General features: G+C 35.2%; 1 protein-coding gene across 1 annotated transcript in view; it reads right to left on the bottom strand.

Moving 5' to 3' along the window:
• LOC143254606 (uncharacterized) overlaps positions 1-20,871 on the bottom strand; it is a gene marked incomplete at its 5' end in the record, with an annotated part of 75,305 nt that extends 54,434 nt beyond the window's left edge. Inside the window, 1 exon segment of the mRNA XM_076509753.1 lies at positions 20,815-20,871.
• Between the last annotated feature and the right edge of the window lie 954 nt (positions 20,872-21,825).

Genomic DNA, 21,825 nt, shown 5'->3' with positions numbered 1-21,825 from the left:
TTTCATACATTTTAAAAGTAAGGGTACACGTAAGAAATCGTATTTAGTAAATAGAGGCGTGCATGACAAAACTTCGAGAAACAATGCGCTAAAGGATTGTTCTGTATTCTAATAAGGCATCTATAGTTTAAATGGGGGGAACTGCGAAGACTCGAACCAGGTCACCAGCTCTGAAATCGACAGGGTGAATCTACGGCCTTTCTAAAATCTCTGAATTCCTTACCGTAACAGATTCCACATTGTGGATCACAAGCAGTACCTGGAGAGTCGTAGAACGATTAAATACAATATATTGTTTTTAATTTTAAAACAATTCTTAAATTTTTGTTCCAATTTAATAACATAATGCAAGATACCGACAGCCACAAAACATGTTTGTTCCTATTTTATAACACTATGCAACAACATTCTTACTTTTTCTTGTTCCTGGGCAGAAAGTATTATTTTCCAATTTGTTAGGCCTAAAGTAAATGGAAAAGACCTATTTTTCTCTTCAAACTTTGCTTTTCTGACCTGGGTAATAAAATTTTCAAATTTACCCATTTTCCAAAACATTCCAGGTGGATTCAGTGCTGAGCAGCTGATGGAGAATTTTCTCAAACTTATGAAAATTTTCAAGAACTTTCTAGAATGTTGTAGAAGAGGAGGTAGATCAGATACAGATGGTGAGAGAAACTATCACAACCAAAGACAGATCAATAACTTGATCAGAGATCTTGGTCTAACAACGTTGAAGATCCAGATTACAGATGGTGAGAGAAACTACCACAACCAAAGAGAAATCAATAACTTGATCAGAGATCTTGGTCTAACAACGTTGAAGATCCTGATTACAGATGAGGAGAGAAACTACCACAACCAAAGAGACATCAATAACTTGATCAGAGATCTTGGTCTAACAACGTTGAAGATCCAGATTACAGATGGGGAGAGAAACTACCACAACCAAAGAGACATCAATACCTTGATCAGAGATCTTGGTCTAACAACGTTGAAGATCCAGATTACAGATGGTGAGAAAACTACCACAACCAAAGAGACATCAATAACTTGATCAGAGATCTTGGTCTAACAACGTTGAAGATCCTGATTACAGATGGGGAGAGAAACTACCACAACCAAAGAGACATCAATAACTTGATCAGAGATCTTGGTCTAACAACGTTGAAGATCCAGATTACAGATGGGGAGAGAAACTACCACAACCAAAGAGACATCAATAACTTGATCAGAGATCTTGGTCTAACAACGTTGAAGATCCAGATTACAGATGGTGAGAAAAACTACCACAACCAAAGAGACATCAATAACTTGATCAGAGATCTTGGTCTAACAACGTTGAAGATCCAGATTACAGATGGTGAGAGAAACTACCACAACCAAAGATGCATCAATAACTTGATCAGAGATCTTGGTCTAACAACGTTGAAGATCCATATTACAGATGGGGAGAGAAACTACCACAACCAAAGAGACATCAATAACTTGATCAGAGATCTTGGTCTAACAACGTTGAAGATCCAGATTACAGATGGTGAGAAAAACTACCACAACCAAAGAGACATCAATAACTTGATCAGAGATCTTGGTCTAACAACGTTGAAGATCCAGATTACAGATGGTGAGAGAAACTACCACAACCAAAGATACATCAATAACTTGATCAGAGATCTTGGTCTAACAACGTTGAAGATCCAGATTACAGATGGTGCGAAAAACTACCACAACCAAAGAGACATCAATAACTTGATCAGAGATCTTGGTCTAACAACGTTGAAGATCCAGATTACAGATGGGGAGAGAAACTACCACAACCAAAGAGACATCAATTACTTGATCAGAGATCTTGGTCTAACAACGTTGAAGATCCAGATTACAGATGGTGAGAAAAACTACCACAACCAAAGAGACATCAATAACTTGATCAGAGATCTTGGTCTAACAACGTTGAAGATCCTGATTACAGATGGGGAGAGAAACTACCACAACCAAAGAGACATCAATAACTTGATCAGAGATCTTGGTCTAACAACGTTGAAGATCCAGATTACAGATGGGGAGAGAAACTACCACAACCAAAGAGACATCAATACCTTGATCAGAGATCTTGGTCTAACAACGTTGAAGATCCAGATTACAGATGGTGAGAAAAACTACCACAACCAAAGAGACATCAATAACTTGATCAGAGATCTTGGTCTAACAACGTTGAAGATCCAGATTACAGATGGTGAGAGAAACTACCACAACCAAAGATGCATCAATAACTTGATCAGAGATCTTGGTCTAACAACGTTGAAGATCCATATTACAGATGGGGAGAGAAACTACCACAACCAAAGAGACTTCAATAACTTGATCAGAGATCTTGGTCTAACAACGTTGAAGATCCAGATTACAGATGGTGAGAGAAACTACCACAACTAAAGATACATCAATAACTTGATCAGAGATCTTGGTCTAACAACGTTGAAGATCCAGATTACAGATGGTGCGAAAAACTACCACAACCAAAGAGACATCAATAACTTGATCAGAGATCTTGGTCTAACAACGTTGAAGATCCAGATTACAGATGGTGAGAGAAACTACCACAACCAAAGAGACATCAATAACTTGATCAGAGATCTTGGTCTAACAACGTTGAAGATCCAGATTACAGATGGTGAGAGGAACTACCACAACCAAAGAGACATCAATAACTTGATCAGAGATCTTGGTCTAACAACGTTGAAGATCCAGATTACAGATGGTGAGAGAAACTACCACAACCAAAGAGACATCAATAACTTGATCAGAGATCTTGGTCTAACAACGTTGAAGATCCAGATTACAGATGGTGAGAGAAACTACCACAACCAAAGAGACATCAATAACTTGATCAGAGATCTTGGTCTAACAACGTTGAAGATCCAGATTACAGATGGTGCGAAAAACTATCACAACCAAAGAGACATCAATAACTTGATCAGAGATCTTGGTCTAACAACGTTGAAGATCCAGATTACAGATGGGGAGAGAAACTACCACAACCAAAGAGACATCAATTACTTGATCAGAGATGTTGGTCTAACAACGTTGAAGATCCAGATTACAGATGGTGAGAAAAACTACCACAACCAAAGAGACATCAATAACTTGATCAGAGATCTTGGTCTAACAACGTTGAAGATCCTGATTACAGATGGGGAGAGAAACTACCACAACCAAAGAGACATCAATAACTTGATCAGAGATCTTGGTCTAACAACGTTGAAGATCCATATTACAGATGGGGAGAGAAACTACCACAACCAAAGAGACATCAATAACTTGATCAGAGATCTTGGTCTAACAACGTTGAAGATCCAGATTACAGATGGTGAGAAAAACTACCACAACCAAAGAGACATCAATAACTTGATCAGAGATCTTGGTCTAACAACGTTGAAGATCCAGATTACAGAGGTGCAGCTGGTGAGAGAAACCTCTGCTACTCCAACCACAAAGACATCAATGACTTGATCAGAGATCTTGGTCTAACAACGTTGAAGATCCCGATTACAGAGGTGCAGCTGGTGAGAGAAACCTCTGCTACTCCAACCCAAAAGACATCAATGACTTGATCAGAGATCTTGGTCTAACAAAGTCGAATGTCGAGCTTTTGACATCCAGGTTCAAGGAGTGGAATTTGTGAGGTGAAAGTGTGCAAGTCACAAATCAGAGGAAGCATCACCAACATTTTTCAAGCTTCACTCATCAAGATGGGCTCTGCTTCTGTCATAATGTATGTGGTCTCTGCAAGGCAACTGGAATTGTCTGTAACCCAAACGAGTGGCATCTCTTCATTGATAGGTCATCTAGAAGCCTCAAAGCTGTGCTGCTCCATAATGGGAATAAGTATCCGTCTCTTCCCCTGGCTCATTTGATGCACCTCAAAGAGGAATACAACAGTGTCAAGACCTTGCTAGAAACCTTGAAGTATGATGTGTATGGCTGGGAGGTTATCAGAGACTTCTAAATGGTGGCATTCCTGATGGGTCTCCAAGGAGGCTTTACCAAGTTTCCCTGTTATCTTTGCCTTTGGGACAGCAAAGAACACCTCAGCGCACTACAATAGAAAGCACTGGCCACAACGGACCGAGTTTTCTGTGGGGAGGGCACCATGTCAAGTGTGAGCCACAAGTGGACCTCCAGAAGGTGTTGTTCCCACCACTGCACATAAAATTGGGTCTCATGAAACAGTTTGTCACAGCTCTTGATAAGGAGTCTACAGCGTTCAAGTACCTTCGTGACTTCTTCCCAAAGCTGTTTGATGCAAAGGTCAAAGCTGGTGTCTTCGTTGGACCACAAATAAAGAAGATCCTGGAATGCAAAGAATTCTCCAAGAAGCTCAGTAGGAAGGAAGAAAAGCTTGGGGCAGCTTTGTCGCAGTGGTTTGGGACTTCTTGGGCAATCACAAAGCCGAAAATTATGTGGAACTGGTTGAGGCTCTGGCGAAGAACTACGAGTTGTCCCTGAAAGTTCATATCCTAGACGCTCATCTTGTTAAATTCAAGGAGAACATGGGTACATACTCAGAGAAGCATGGCGAGCGTTTCCATCAAGATATACTGGACTTTGAACGCCGCTACCAAGGAGCGTATAATGAAAACACGATGGGAAACTATATTTAGGGACTGATACGTGAAAGTGATTTACATTACAGTCGCGAATCTCGAAAAACTACCCACTTCTAAACATTTTTGTATAACTTTAGTATAAGTACATGTAAATCTTGATTCATATGTTGTTTTATTCAGACCTTATGTAAATGAAAATGTGCAAATTTGTCCGTTTTTTACAAAGAAAATAGGTTAATATATAAATTTCATTATCCAGGTCACAAAAGCAAAGTTTGAAGGGAATAAAGACCATTTTCTGTACTTTTACAACATAAGTAATTAAGAAATAACACATACTATCCAGGAACGAAATTTGTGTTACACCAGGATGAAGGGATTTTACTGAAGTAAATTAAAACATCAGTTTTACAAACTGTAAAATTAAGATATGTTTACCGGACCGTTTGAGAGAGAATGTTTCATTAGTCTGCCGAGTTGAAAATCAAAAGGTCCAAGGTTCGATCCCATTGCATGTTCGTGTACAAATCAATAACACTACTTACACATATTAATTTATATGTAAAATATGCTTGCACAGTAAAAGAACAAACAGTTATTGTAACGCAGTCCTACATCATATTCAGGCATGGTTTAGCAGACGAGTTTTCTTCACGAAACCTTCTACCTATAAGGGGACAACTTTATAATGATGAAATTTAATTGTGGATAAGAAGTATAAAAACACAGTGAAGTTACAGGAAAGGGGACAACCTTATAATGATGAAATTTAATTGTGGATAAGAAGTATAAAAACACAGTGAAGTTACAGGAAAGGGGACAACCTTATAATGATGAAATGTAATTGTGGATAAGAAGTATAAAAACACAGTGAAGTTACAGGAAAGGGGACAACCTTATAATGATGAAATTTAATTGGGGATAAGAAGTATAAAAACGGTGAAGTTACAGGAAAGGGGACAACCTTATAATGATGAAATTTAATTGTGGATAAGAAGTATAAAAACACAGTGAAGTTACAGGAAAGGGGACAACCTTATAATGATGAAATTTAATTGGGGATAAAATGTATAAAAACACAGTAAAGTTACAGGAAAGGGGACAACCTTATAATGATGAAATTTAATTGTGGAAAAGAAGTATAAAAACACAGTGAAGTTACAGGAAAGGCGACAACCTTATAATGATGAAATTTAATTGGGGATAAGAAGTATAAAAAACAGTGAAGTTACAGGAAAGGGGACAACCTTATAATGATGAAATTTAATTGTGGATAAGAAGTATAAAAAACACAGTGAAGTTACAGGAAAGGGGACAACCTTATAATGATGAAATTTAATTGTGGATAAGAAATATAAAAACACAGTGAAGTTACAGGAAAGGGGACAACCTTATAATGATGAAATTTAATTGTGGATAAGAAGTACAAAAACAGTGAAGTTACAGGAAAGGGGACAACCTTATAATGATGAAATTTAATTGGGGATAAAATGTATAAAAACACAGTAAAGTTACAGGAAAGGGGACAACCTTATAATGATGAAATTTAATTGTGGAAAAGAAGTATAAAAACACAGTGAAGTTACAGGAAAGGCGACAACCTTATAATGATGAAATTTAATTGGGGATAAGAAGTATAAAAACGGTGAAGTTACAGGAAAGGGGACAACCTTATAATGATGAAATTTAATTGTGGATAAGAAGTATAAAAACACAGTGAAGTTACAGGAAAGGGGACAACCTTATAATGATGAAATTTAATTGGGGATAAAATGTATAAAAACACAGTAAAGTTACAGGAAAGGGGACAACCTTATAATGATGAAATTTAATTGTGGAAAAGAAGTATAAAAACACAGTGAAGTTACAGGAAAGGCGACAACCTTATAATGATGAAATTTAATTGGGGATAAGAAGTATAAAAACGGTGAAGTTACAGGAAAGGGGACAACCTTATAATGATGAAATTTAATTGTGGATAAGAAGTATAAAAACACAGTGAAGTTACAGGAAAGGGGACAACCTTATAATGATGAAATTTAATTGTGGATAAGAAGTATAAAAACACAGTGAAGTTACAGGAAAGGGGACAACCTTATAATGATGAAATGTAATTGTGGATAAGAAGTATAAAAACACAGTGAAGTTACAGGAAAGGGGACAACCTTAAAATGATGAAATTTAATTGTGGATAAGAAGTATAAAAACACAGTGAAGTTACAGGAAAGGGGACAACCTTATAATGATGAAATTTAATTGTGGATAAGAAGTATAAAAACGGTGAAGTTACAGGAAAGGGGACAACCTTATAATGATGAAATTTAATTGTGGATAAGAAATATAAAAACACAGTGAAGTTACAGGAAAGGGGACAACCTTATAATGATGAAATTTAATTGTCGATAAGAAGTATAAAAACACAGTAAAGTTACAGGAAAGGGGACAACCTTATAATGATGAAATTTAATTGTGGATAAAAAGTATAAAAACACAGTAAAGTTACAGGAAAGGGGACAACCTTATAATGATGAAATGTAATTGTGGATAAGAAGTATAAAAACACAGTGAAGTTACAGGAAAGGCGACAACCTTATAATGATGAAATTTAATTGGGGATAAGAAGTATAAAAACGGTGAAGTTACAGGAAAGGGGACAACCTTATAATGATGAAATTTAATTGTGGATAAGAAGTATAAAAACACAGTGAAGTTACAGGAAAGGGGACAACCTTATAATGATGAAATTTAATTGTGGATAAGAAGTATAAAAACACAGTGAAGTTACAGGAAAGGGGACAACCTTATAATGATGAAATGTAATTGTGGATAAGAAGTATAAAAACACAGTGAAGTTACAGGAAAGGGGACAACCTTAAAATGATGAAATTTAATTGTGGATAAGAAGTATAAAAACACAGTGAAGTTACAGGAAAGGGGACAACCTTATAATGATGAAATTTAATTGTGGATAAGAAGTATAAAAACGGTGAAGTTACAGGAAAGGGGACAACCTTATAATGATGAAATTTAATTGTGGATAAGAAATATAAAAACACAGTGAAGTTACAGGAAAGGGGACAACCTTATAATGATGAAATTTAATTGTCGATAAGAAGTATAAAAACACAGTAAAGTTACAGGAAAGGGGACAACCTTATAATGATGAAATTTAATTGTGGATAAAAAGTATAAAAACACAGTAAAGTTACAGGAAAGGGGACAACCTTATAATGATGAAATGTAATTGTGGATAAGAACCAACAAACAGAAATTTGAGCATGCTCTCCCCCCTTCTACTCTGTTTAACTTGTCTACTTTTACACCACGTTTTGAACCTTTGAACGTGTATTCTAACTTGGCTGTTTTTATACATGTAAAATTTTTAGATATCACTGGTGTATGTTTTGTTTGAAGTTGAGCACAAAACTAAAAATGGGCTAACTGTACTCTGCCCGCCAAATTATGACCTGTCTTCATTAAAACCCTGAACATACTCGTTGACCTGTTCAAGTATTTTCACTTGTATACAAATACACGCTTTAGAAATACCAATATTTCAATACTTTTTGAATACTGTCGTCATCCACAACGGATAAAACATGTTTTATTGCAGTGTCTTAATTAAGGAAATTATAAAATTAGCTCCATCACCACCGTAGTTATTGTTCGCCTTAATCCTTAATGGATAAAAGAAATTCACCATTAAAATTATTAACTCATATTCCTTTACGTGTTGTCGCTCTCGTGCAGGCTGATATATACCACAGGAACTGTATTCCACACTCTACTGTTTGTTCTGAATTTTCTTTAACAACAACAATTATATCACGTTCTGACTGCTTACAGCTCTTAATATAAAACAGGTATAAGGCCGCTGTTTGTCATGATTTAAAAGTGTTCAGATCTGTTGAAAAGCATAAAAATAGTGACATTCTAACGTTTGGAACAGCTATGAACAACAGTCTTGGTCATGTGTACCCTCTAACACCTGCCTTCTAGCTTTACCACCAAATATAAAACATTAACAACCGAAACAAAATATTAAATCGTTTTGCAGATGTATTCGAATAAACCAATCAATAGTTAGACCACAATGAGATCTTCATGTTCCGAACAGATGTATTACTTGCTTACATGTTCATACCATCTTTAAATAATATTTTTGGTAACACTGAGAACATTTGACGTTTTCAGACATACCTTTAGTGTTTACGTTAAGTTTCTGACCAGACAGAGGACAACACGGCTACTTTTAATTGACTATCATTGTTATAATGCGCCCAATAATAGTGATCATAGGTACATCGCGGCTCGAACCTTGGACCCTGCAGTCCTCAGCTGAGTAAATATATTCTTGTTTTATCACACTTAAATACTTTCTGTATTCTATGAGAATGCATTAAAGATCAAACAGTTCTACATCGTCATCACAACTGAGTGATGAGCCACTTACTACAGTTGCCACATGATGCATTTCATTTCGTAGGCAGAAAATTACAGTTGTTTTCACCTCCACATGGAATGCGAACCTCGTTAAACAAACCATAATACATTACATGAGAAACTCATTATTAGAGTGTTCTATCCGAAACTGGGCGTCTCTTAATATACCTGAACAAAAAAAACAAAAACCTTTCAGAAAAACTGATGCGGAAACTCATCGGTAGAGACCGACCGATGTGAGTCAACTGTCGTAATCTTGTTACCATGGTGAAAACTTTGTATTGATTATACCCGAGCTCTAAGGGGCCACCCGTCACGCTTAAACACAAAACTTAAATCTGTGGATGTGGGTCTACCGAGCGATCCAAACACATTAATGTCAAATGAATCTTTCTGAAAACGAAAGTGGATCAGTGAGTAAATTGGATACTAAAACCGTTTAGTGACGTACCTACAAATCTTTGTGCACTATAATCACAACCCACTTATTAAAGTGCAATCAAGCTTCCAATGAAACAATCCTTTCATTCAGAAGTGTAGAGAATGACTGACAAAATATTTAACTTGACGAAGTACGTATGAGAAAAGTAACCTAATTAACAGCAATAAGAAATATTCAGTGTATATAATTAATATTAGTATTATATCCACTGACTAACTGTTTGTTTGGAAGTAAGCACAAAGCTACACGATGGGCTATCTGTGCTCTGCCCACCATCTAGCGGTGCGAGTCCGTAGATATACCGCTGTGCCACTAGGGGCTCCACTGACTGAAAAGTAATTACTATTAATATTAGACTTCCGATCAAAGTGACCAAGCTACCTGCTAACACGAAAGTTAAACATCAGCCCAATAATAAGAAAAGCTAGTTAAATTTTTTTTTGTTCTTACTTGCAAAAAAAATAAATCAACTAGCGCCATCTTTTGACAACATTTCAAACTTTTATTGGGCTGTCTACGTCATAAAAAATCGCGGATTTGTACCAACATCAGCAAACGCAGCGACAAGAGTTTAACTCAAAGTCACAGGACAGACCATCTGAAATCTAATCATCACGGGGAATCGAGCCGCGTGTTTTAGCTTTCAAAGTTCGTAGACTTACTGCTGACCCAGAGACGAGACCGAAAGAAAACCTTTACTGCTTTTTAACTTTAGGTTTATCTTCCCTTAAGCAATTGTTTGACTGACTACGTACCGTACTTGCCTTACAAATAAATTAGCAAAAGCCACGACTGGTAACATAACAATCCCGAACACAAAGAATAATTCTTTCTTGACGTATCAACTTTGCTGTTTGTGATGTAAACAATTCTTCTGTGTTGTAATCTATGAACTTAAGAGTTAGCTTTGAGTTGAAAGTTGTCTATTTAGTACGGCAACCTGACCTCTGTGCTACGCAATAGTATATGTTATTGTACTTAAATACCATATTTGTTTTGAATTTAAAAGCTATTTCATTACACAATGCTACGAAATTGGGTACATCGCGCATGCGTGATTGTTTTTAAAAGATTTGAGCGCAACACTACTGAAATGAGGAGGGGGGTATTTTTATTGTATGTTGTACATTAACGGATCCTCCTTATGATTATATTAAGCTGTCTGATATGAATATAATCGCTGAAGGTCAGAAACTCCAACTTTAGAAGACACATCTCAACGTCTCTTGCTAGTCTTGTTTCCGTTAGGTTTAAAATTCTATCGATACTTTGCTTAATTACGAAACACCATCACTCTCGCTGATGAAAGTAACTGTGGGAGTTTGAAAAAAAATCCTAAACCTAATTTCACTCCAAAACCGACTTAAGAGAGTACCAAGCTCTACACCTAATTTCACTCCACATTTGATGGTGTACGAGTCCAAACTCCACTGTTACCTCCTTAACAAAAAGTTTCTCAGTGCTGTCAATCACTTTTGTATCCAATGCTATTCATTTCATGGTTATTCATAGTACGTATAATAATAAACTTGTATGTGTGCGTAACTCAAACACGTCAATATCGCTATTTTGTCTGCACTTAAGTGTTCATATTTTTCAAAATCTTTCAAGTTTTTAGATCATAATAAAGCTACTCAGTCAGAGTGGGGAAACAGAATTTTATTGTCCACTTAGAAAAGACCACACAAGAAACTTCCTGCAGAATCAATAAAAAAAATATTGTCATAACCTTCCAGATAGACAGATAGTATACTTGTGTTTTCCTTTTTTCCCTGTTGTTGGTTTGCACTATTTGCACACGGTAATAATTCTTTCGGACAGTGACAAAGCGTGTACATCTCTAGAACTGAAAGTTTGATATGTTTTATAAAAAAAATATTTTCGTTATTACAGTTGGTTCTTTTTAACGTCACAGATTACAATCGTCAACGTAACTTGTAATATTTTTAAATGTTTGTTACTGAGATACACAAAGGCTGCAAATTTTGCCCACCACAGCCATAAAAACCAACTTCTTTTTAGGAGAGTGTTTATAAGGCACTTTGTAATTTGAACACTTTCCAGCGGTAGTTCAGAGAGCTAACTTTAAACAAGGATTACCGAACTCAGTGAAATAGCACAGAGAATACGTAATCTGTACAAAATTTATTGTTGCTTGTTTAAACCTTCAAACTTATAGCTCAGACACTAGGGGCGTTATGATTGCCACCAAGTGTGCTGGTAATGTCACTATTAAGATATCAAATAATAACGACAAGTGTCTCTGAGATTTGGGTACAAAATTCAATTTTATCAATGTGCTACCTGCCCCACCTTCTGAATCATACGCTCGTCAATGTGCTACCTGCCCCACCTTCTGGATTATACGCTCGTCAATGTGCTACCTGCCCCACCTTCTGGATTATACGCTCGTCAATGTGCTACCTGCCCCACCTTCTGGATTATACACTCGTCAATGTGCTACATGTCCCACCTTCTGGATTATACACTCGTCAATGTGCTACCTGCCCCACCTTCTGAATCATACACTTGTCAATGTGCTACCTGCCCCACCTTCTGAATTGCACACTTGGCAATGTGCTACCTGCACCACCTTCTGAATCATACACTTGAGACAATCTTGCAGTTGATCTAGTTGAGAAACCCACCACCGCTAAGATCGTGAAACTGACAAATCACACCGACATGCCATTCATTACACGTTTCTGCAGTGTGAAAAGCAATAGTTTTGTAAAGCCATGTGTTCATTGCGCGAAATATTTAAGATTATGAGAATTTCTGTCAGAATATAAACATGATCTGGTTTGTTTTGAATTTCGCGCAAAGCTACACGAGGGCTATCTGCACTAGCCGTCCCTAATTTAGCAGAGTAGGACTAGAGAGAAGGCAGCTAGTCATCACCACCCACCGTCAACTCTTGGGCTACTTTTTACCAGCGAATAGTGAGATTGACCGTAACTTTATAACGCCCCAACGGCTGAAAGTGCGAACATGTTTGGCGTAACGGGGATTCGAACCCGCGAATGCCTAACTACTTGGTCATGCCGAGCCAATATATATAAAAGTAAAATTAGATTTAGTAGACACCGTTTCGGTCAACAGTTTGTTGCTGACTCTGACAGTGAGAAAAAAGTTGCTGAACGTCCGAATATTATGGTGTTAAAACAACTGAAATTATCTCAGTCTGAACAATCTAGTTAATTCGATACATTGTTGCAAAATTCAAATACGCTTTCATATGGAAATACGGAGTTTAATTTGAAAGTAATAAAGAAATCGGAAAAGACAGTGAAATATATTTTACGAAGTCATAAAAAACCACAAAATTACAGTTTTTATACCATTAATCTAGTTCTAACGCCTTCGTGGTATGTCTAATATATTGCTATAAATTTGTTCTTTCGTTGAAAAAGTTATTTTAAATTATTTGGTAAAAATAAAGCCAAGTCCAGTGCATATAATAACAACAACTTAGTCTTATTTCTTTAATATTTTTACACCTGTACCACTGCACACCAAAGTTTACATTTCATGTTCACGCGGAAATACTTCGCTAATGGAACTAGTAGATCGAACAGACGCTCCACTGATTGACTGGCACTCTACTGACTAAAAACTAAACTACTCAGCACTTCACTGCCACCTTCTTAATTGGCTGGCTCACTCGTACTTATATCACATATCTCATTTATGTTCTTCGAGGGTACTATATTTTCGTCTCATCACGATGTGTTTGGGATTTCGCTCGAGGGCAATTTATACTAACTATCCCTTATTAACAGTGATAGAAAGGCAGCTAGTCAACACTACTTAACGCCAACTATTGGGCTTCTCTTTTACAAAAAAATGGTGCGATTGACCGTTACATTATATTGTCTCCAAGGCAGAAAAGGGGAATATGTCTAATAACAGAGATTCGAACCCGCGAGCGGCGGACTGGAGTCGAACATCATAGCCATCAGATAACGACTAGCTTGTGACGTCATCTAAAACATCCCAGTTATACAATTCTACTTTAACGCCATGCGCCCTCTATCTATCATCTATATTACAGGATTGAAATTTGAAAATACAACTTATAAAAGTAAGTTAACCAATGAAAAACGACTAATTATTGTAACGAGGCTTAACAAGAAAAAACCATGCAGTTAGTCTGGGATCGTACAACCGAAATGCAAGGTTTGAGCCAGTATGTAGGGACATACAAGTTAATTCGTTTCTCTATAAACGTTCCCTTTTATTTTTAATAAGTATCGACACACACAGACGCACGCACACAAACTGTAGTATGCGTCATAAATTGTTAAAGCTCTCAGTTTAATCAAATACATTACAGCGCAAACATCAGATACGTGGTTACACAGTGTACATCATGTACAATAATTATAAACTCTGTTTATTACTCAGAATACACGACAATAATTTTACGAAATTTGATGTTCCTGGTGAGATTAGGCTTAACTACAATCTTTAAAATAACTAAAGAAAATTAAAATAATAAATTTATATTCCTTTTATAATAACACTGACAAACAAAAATGGTTGCACCTACACCTACTACAACGTCAAATAGCTACTAATATTTTCTAGTGCAATATTCATTTAAATTTTAACACACTGGTCTCAGTGCCCACTATAAAAATACAACAAAACACTTAAGCCACGACATCAACGTAATGATTAAATAATACCATTGGAACTGGTTAAGATAATATTACAAACCCATTTCTCTCACACAAGTAAGCGCTTTTCCCAAAGTTCACTATAATCAACATATTACTATGCTATACGATATTAATATCTGGTCATAAACCGTGAAATGAATTTACCCAAAAATGTAAACTGGGTTAATTATTCGTTGATTAGTTGAATCGTACGCATAATACTTAAATTGGGGGGGGGGTCTAATTTGTAAGAACAATCAGCACGTCAACGCAGAAAATTTGTAAAAACATAGATGTTAGATTAATTATAGAAGTAATTTTGCATGAAACAACAGCACAGCTGTTCACATTCAAATTTTACACAACAGCACAGCTGTTCACATTCAAATTTTAAACAACAGCACAGCTGTTCACATTCAAATTTTAAACAATAGCATAGCTGTTCACATTCAAATTTTACACAACAGCATAGCTGTTCACATTCAAATTTTAAACAATAGCATAGCTGTTCACATTCAAATTTTACACAACAGCATAGCTGTTCACATTCAAATTTTAAACAATAGCATAGCTGTTCACATTCAAATTTTACACAACAGCATAGCTGTTCACATTCAAATTTTAAACAATAGCATAGCTGTTCACATTCAATTTTACACAACAGCATAGGCTGTTCACATTCAATTTTTAAAACAACAGCACACAGCTGTTCACATTCAATTTAAACAACAGCACAGCTGTTCACATTCAAATTTTAAACAACAGCACAGCTGTTCATATTCAAATTTTACACAACAGCACAGCTGTTCATATTCAAATTTTACACAACAGCACAGCTGTTCACATTCAATTTTACACAACAGCACAGCTGTTCACATTCAATTTTACAATACAACAGCATAGCTGTTCATATTCAAATTTTACACAACAGCACAGCTGTTCATATTCAAATTTTACACAACAGCACAGCTGTTCACATTCAAATTTTACACAACAGCACAGCTGTTCACATTCAAATTTTACACAACAGCATAGCTGTTCATATTCAAATTTTAAACAATAGCACAGCTGTTCACATTCAAATTTTAAACAATAGCACAGCTGTTCACATTCAAATTTTACACAACAGCACAGCTGTTCACATTCAAATTTTAAATAACAGCACAGCTGTTCACATTCAAATTTTACACAACAGCATAGCTGTTCACATTCAAATTTTAAACAATAGCATAGTTGTTCACATTCAAATTTTAAACAATAGCACAGCTGTTCACATTCAAATTTTAAACAATAGCATAGCTGTTCACATTCAAATTTTACACAACAGCATAGCTGTTCACATTCAAATTTTAAACAATAGCATAGCTGTTCACAAACATTCAAACAAATGATCATTTTGTAACACTGCGTGGGAAGCTAGGCTTTAATTAATATAAATACGTACCGTCTACCTATGGACTGGTTATTAATTGTTAAATTATGTTACTTATTAAAACAGCTCTGTACAACAATAATACATTTGTTATTTCAATAACTGACTATCATATACGAAGATGTGTGCAATAGTGAAATAACATACTATATGATTCTGGTGTTTTTCCATAAGTAACTTACATGCAGTTTCAATGTTGATAGCAGTGTCATAATTAATACATATATATATCCGAGTCCTCTGCCACGGACGAGTAAATTCGTTCTCAATAATACGTAACTTAAACGCTAGATGTCAGCACCGACATGCATTTGACCTATTTACATATTGTTTCACTTTCGATCCAAAATGGCGTCACGAAAAAGGTTACAAATGAAGAAGCATCAGAGCTGTATTTTGAACTTGGTTCGGAGTTGCCGTAGCAGCTAAAATACTTGGAAGTCAACAGGTTAAATTATTCAATACGCTAAGAAGATGCACCGAAAGCTCACATGAACACGAACCCAGTGGCAGTGTGTTAGTAACATAGAGATGTTTGCTACATAGTCAGCCACTACCTGAAAGTTCTGTTGGAGATGTGCAGAAAGCTATCTTGTCTTACTTCATAAGAAAAATGTAGAATATATACAAAATGTTAAATACCATAAGTAGCAGCGCTATATCTGTAAAAGCAGAAATTTTACATCGCAAAAATTGGGGGTTCGGCTGAATACCCGCTAACCTACCCCCCAAACCAGGCATACGCTGGTCGACAGTGTGTTGCCAAGAGCACGTGACGGAGCCAGTTCTTTTTCACCATTCTGATAACTGCTGTTATGTGAAACTTACTGTGACGAAGATTTATAACTTAACCCTTACCTTCCCGAAGAAGATCCGTTATAAATATTACAGTATATGGAAGACAGGAGGTTTGAACTCTCATGTAAGTGTTTTATACTGCGTGCGAGTTGTTAAAGGTAAAACAATGAAAACATTCATATTTTATTTACTAATCCACACAGGCTGCATGCGTATTTTTTTTTTATATTCCCTGAAAAGTTTACGTGTGCCCCCACCCCAAGCATAATAACTTGACTAATTTTGCAGCGTTGCGATAAATATACAAGGGGTATGTAACTAAATGGGAAACTCGAATGTAAACAGACACAAATTATGTGAAACATTGATAAAGTGTTGAAACATAGTAACCTGCAAGGAAAAAACATTTAAAAAGTGTGTTGGGATATACTGAGCCTTCTGGTCAAATGATCAAATTACGTTCGAAATAAAGTGTAAATACTATAGAAGTTAACCTAACATTGACTTAGCTGTTTTCTAGAAGTCGCATGATGTTATGTTCAAGTTGTATCAAAACTAAAAGTTATGTTACGATCTAGAAACTTTGAATAGTGCAGAGCAGTGACAGTTCAGTATAAATAGTTACTGATTCAGTAAGAGTAAGTTCTGTAAGTTAATCATAACACTGGTCAGCAGTTGTTATCGATCAAGTGTATTTTTGTTAAACGTTATTAGGCTTACAGTACTTTATGTTGAAAGTTTGTTTGTAAACTTAAACAAACGTTGCTGAAAAATATTTAAATTCATTACCGTCTCGTGGACTGGATTTAGTATTATATTTTATATATCAAAAGACCCCGCTCAGATCCGGCATGGCTAGGTGGTTAAATCTGAGGGTCGCGGGTTCGAACTCACGTCACACCAAACATGTTCGCCCTTTCTACGGTGAGGGCGTTATAATGTTACGATCAATTCCACTATTCATTGGTAAAAGAGAAACCCAGTAGTGGTCAGTAGTAGTTATGACTAGCTGCCTTCCTTCTAGTCTTACACTGCTAAATTAAGGACCGCTAGGGTAGATAGCCCTCGTGTAGCTTTGCGTGAGATTAAAAAACAAATAAACAAACAAGAACCTGTTCAATGACAGAACAGTTACAACAATACGTTTGGCAAAGGGCTGGACATATCGAGACTTGTGGTAAAATAACCAAGTTTATTCTAATGTCCTGTGTCTCAATGAACCAATCCCTTCATAGATTTGTTTTCACGTTATATCTGCTGGAGGCGTTTAATTTTTGAATGCTAAAGTGCCAATTACAGCGTTTAAAACTTATTATTTTCAGTTCTATTTTCTAGATTAACAAAATAATCTTCATCGCGTTTAAAACACTAATTTTCTGCCTATACACGAGTTTGCTCGAATCACAAGAAAGCATAATCTAAAATATTAATATTGGATAATTTAATACAAATAATTGTAATAAAATAATAAAAAACTGAGAAATGATTAATCCATTATAAAATTTTGGGAGTTAGAGTATAAACATTTATTAAATTGTGCATTACTGCGTAAAATTTCCTGTCTGAAAGTAGAGGAAAACAATTACTTGAACTTTTTTGTATTAATCAAACACTTAACATACATACATATATGCACATAAAAATACACACACGATACACTTCTTTAAACATTAAAAATCAGCATAAAATATCCACACACTGCTCTGAGATTCTGAGGTCCTCTTATGATTCATAGCGGCCACAGCGCACCAGTCAGGCTTACCCATCATCCTAACATAGCAGCAACGCCGCCCTATGGGTGGATTTTGCGCTAATAATTACTAATTGTAGTGGTCATACATAATTATAAAAGTGGACATATTCTACAAAAAAAAAAAGTTTTTTCCTGAGAAGAAAAGTGGTCAGATTGTGCTTGTTTTCATTGCATCAAAATGTACAGAGCTAAATGTTCACTGATATAAACTGTAATGTTTTTTATATATTAAAAGTGGTTCTATTTATTGACAAAATAGTAGTTCTTAATAGCTCTAGTTTCTATTTACTTCAATAAAGTTTCAATTAAATCCTCACATACTTTCATAGTAAAATTCGTGTTCTTGTTGTACTTTTTTTTTAAATTGTGTTCTGTGATAAATAAAGGTTACTGCACATACCACAGTTATATTTGTTAATTGTCTGAATCTTGAATACCCAAAGTATGAAACGTTTTATGAATTTTTGTTTCTGGTGCCATTCAATAGATGGCGAAAGTGTTTTGGTTATAATGACGCATGCTACCTCCATAACAGTGAGATTACTTCTACAGCTAGTCCAGTGCGCCAATACTTTAACTGATTTCTCTGTTGTCATTTCCCTAACTTAATTAAACGATGTTAAAAAGCAAATAGTTTTAATTTAGTTTCGCATATTCGTGTTTGTCATACCGTGTTTTTGTCTCAATTATTTTTCATTCTCCGATTCACATTTTTCCCGTTTCCCAAATTTAGTTCAGCTTTTAATTTTCAGATTTGTATTTTTTCCAATGCCTGTGTTTAAAAAAGTATTTAGTCAGAAACCACTACATATTGTTCATTCAGTAACTGAGAATTAGAAGAAATATACTTTTCTTTGGGGTCAAATGTAAATATAATACCCAGGTGCACACCCTCAGGATCCTTTTAGTATGCATACAACATTTTACATCTCTACGATCTTCTCTCTTGGAGCTATGACAGTCACACACACACACAAACACACAGACTCTCGTATTATTTACATATGTATTGTAATTTACTGGTACAAAACTGACAACAGATGGCACCACTATAGTTACTAACAACGATATATGACGTTTCCCAAATTAAAACTGATTTTCATGTCAATATTATGATATATATTTCAGACACGACATCTAAGTCCTTTCTATGCGAATACCTGTACCTAAATATTGCAAATGACTTTTACATTAAAAATAACGCAAAACTTATTGTCGTTCAAACTAAAGTAGAAAAACTAGGTTACGCTACATGAATTAAAGTACTATATTTAATATAAAAACTTGGCACATTTCTATATATACGTAAGACACCTATATGGCACGAGGTAATAACCTTTTAAGAATATTAATCTACATGGTTCATCAAATTCAATGATTCACCAATTCTTACTCTGTTACTATTATCTTCAACATTAAGAATAATTTCAAACATCTAAATGGGGTTTGAAAAGAACTTCTGAAAATAGCATAATTAAAACTTTGAAACTGCAGACATTAAATACAATCTAAGATCTAAACTTAGGGATTCAATAACTTTTGTAGTATATCAGTCAGTAATGTGGAGGTTAACAAGCTGACATGAGTCATGTGAAATATGTATATCAGTCAGTAATTTGTAGGTTAACAAGCTGACATAAGTCATGTGAAATATGTATATCAGTCAGTAATTTGCAGGTTAATAAGTTGGCATAAGTCATGTGAAATGTGTATATCAATCAGTAATTTGCTGGCTAACAAACTGACATAAGTCATTGAAGTATCTATATCAATCAGTAATTTGTGGGTTAACAAGCTGACATAAGTCGTGAAGTATCTATATCAATCAGTAATTTGTGGGTTAACAAGCTGACATAAGTCATGCAAAGTATGTATATTAGTCAGTAATTTGCAGTTTAACAAGCTGACATAAGTCATGCAAGCTATGTATATCAGTCAGTAATTTGCAGGTTAACAAGCTGACATAAGTCATGTGAAGTTTGTATATCAGTCAGTAATGTGTGGGTTAACAAACTGACACAAACCATGTGAAGCATCAGTCGAAGTATGCATATCAGTCAGTAATGTGTAAGTTAACATAAGTAGTGTGAATAATGTATACATATCAGTAGTTTGTGGGTTAACACACTGACACCTGCCATGTGAAGTATGCGATCAGTCAGTAATGTGTAAGTTAACATAAGTAGTGTGAATTGTGTATACACACTCAGTAGTTTGTGGGTTAAGAAACCGGACGAGCCATGTGAAGTATGTGTATCAGTCAGAAGTTTGTAGGTTAACACGTTGACAAAAGTACTGTGAAGTATGCATATCAGTCAGTAATGTGTAAGTTAACATAAGTAGTGTGAATTATGTATACACATCAGTAGTTTGTGGGTTAACAAACTGACACAAACCATGTGAAGTATGTGTACCAGTCAGAAGTTTGTAGGTTAACACGTTGATAAAAGTACTGTGAAGTGAGTCAGTAATTTGTGAATTATACCAGCTGACATAAGTAGTATGAAGTCAGTAATTTGTGGGTTAACAAGAAAATGTAAGTAGCATGTATAGTCAGTCACCAGTTTAAGAGTTAATAGACTGACACAAATAGTAAAAATAAACATTCTCCAAGTAAAACTGCAGAGTTAAAATGTTTTGGTGATATATAAAACTGTATTTATTGGATATTCTATACATACCTTATGCATTCCACAAGGAAAAAATGGAAGCCCATATCCAACACTAAATCTTGAAGAGCGTGAGCTGAAAATAAAAGGCGATAGGCGCACGGGTTTTACAGACTCTACAGAAACGACTTATAAAATTTCTTAAATTTTTAAGAGGGTGCTTCATCATATTTATAAAATCAAATGTCAAACAAGTATAATTTACTGAAGTCTTACTGTTATGACTTTTCTTCAGTTAGCAGTGCACTCTACAACAATGATTATATTCAAATAAATGGTCACTGGTTAACTTAGCAGTCATACAATTCTTGGGTATACTGTATGAATACTGACAAAAATCATGATTATATAAATATCCTGGAATTGTACTCATTCCTTTAGGACAGACAATCGACTCACTTGTGTGAAAACAAAACAAAAATACAGAAAGATGTGAAAATAAGTTTTAATAAATAGATTAAGCTACAAATACAATTAGTATATAACACAATCTATTGAAGTTTTATTTTTTCCAGTTACTAAAAAAAGACTATTACAAAATAATCACGTTTCTAGCTCTGCCTAATTTCCATCTGTCTCGACTTCATAGTTTGCTAAAAATTATAACCTAAGCTGAATGTATCTGAACAACAAAACAAAAACACAATTCGATCTACTTGCTGGCTGGCTGACTCCAACTTCAGTTTGAACTGTTACTACTGATTCTACTTACTCTAATGACATCAACTGATGTACTTCATAGTTTTATATGAAGCTAAGGTAAGCTATCAATTTTCATGATACATAATGTGGCAGCAACTCATTACTGTATCAAACAGAACAGAAACAAACTTCTAGTGACATTACAAAACAATGTTGTTAAACAGTAGCAACTCATTATTACTGTATCAAACAGAAAATACAAAATTTTATCTAACACCACAAACAATACTGTTAAACAGAAGTCATTATTATTGCATCAGATGGAATAGATACAAACTTTTATCTAACATCACAAACAATATTGTTAAACAGTCCAAGATG

The sequence above is a fragment of the Tachypleus tridentatus genome, chromosome 6 (assembly GCF_004210375.1).
Source record: "Tachypleus tridentatus isolate NWPU-2018 chromosome 6, ASM421037v1, whole genome shotgun sequence".
NCBI lineage: Eukaryota > Metazoa > Arthropoda > Merostomata > Xiphosura > Limulidae > Tachypleus > Tachypleus tridentatus.
This window is presented reverse-complemented; position numbering and strand designations above follow the sequence as displayed.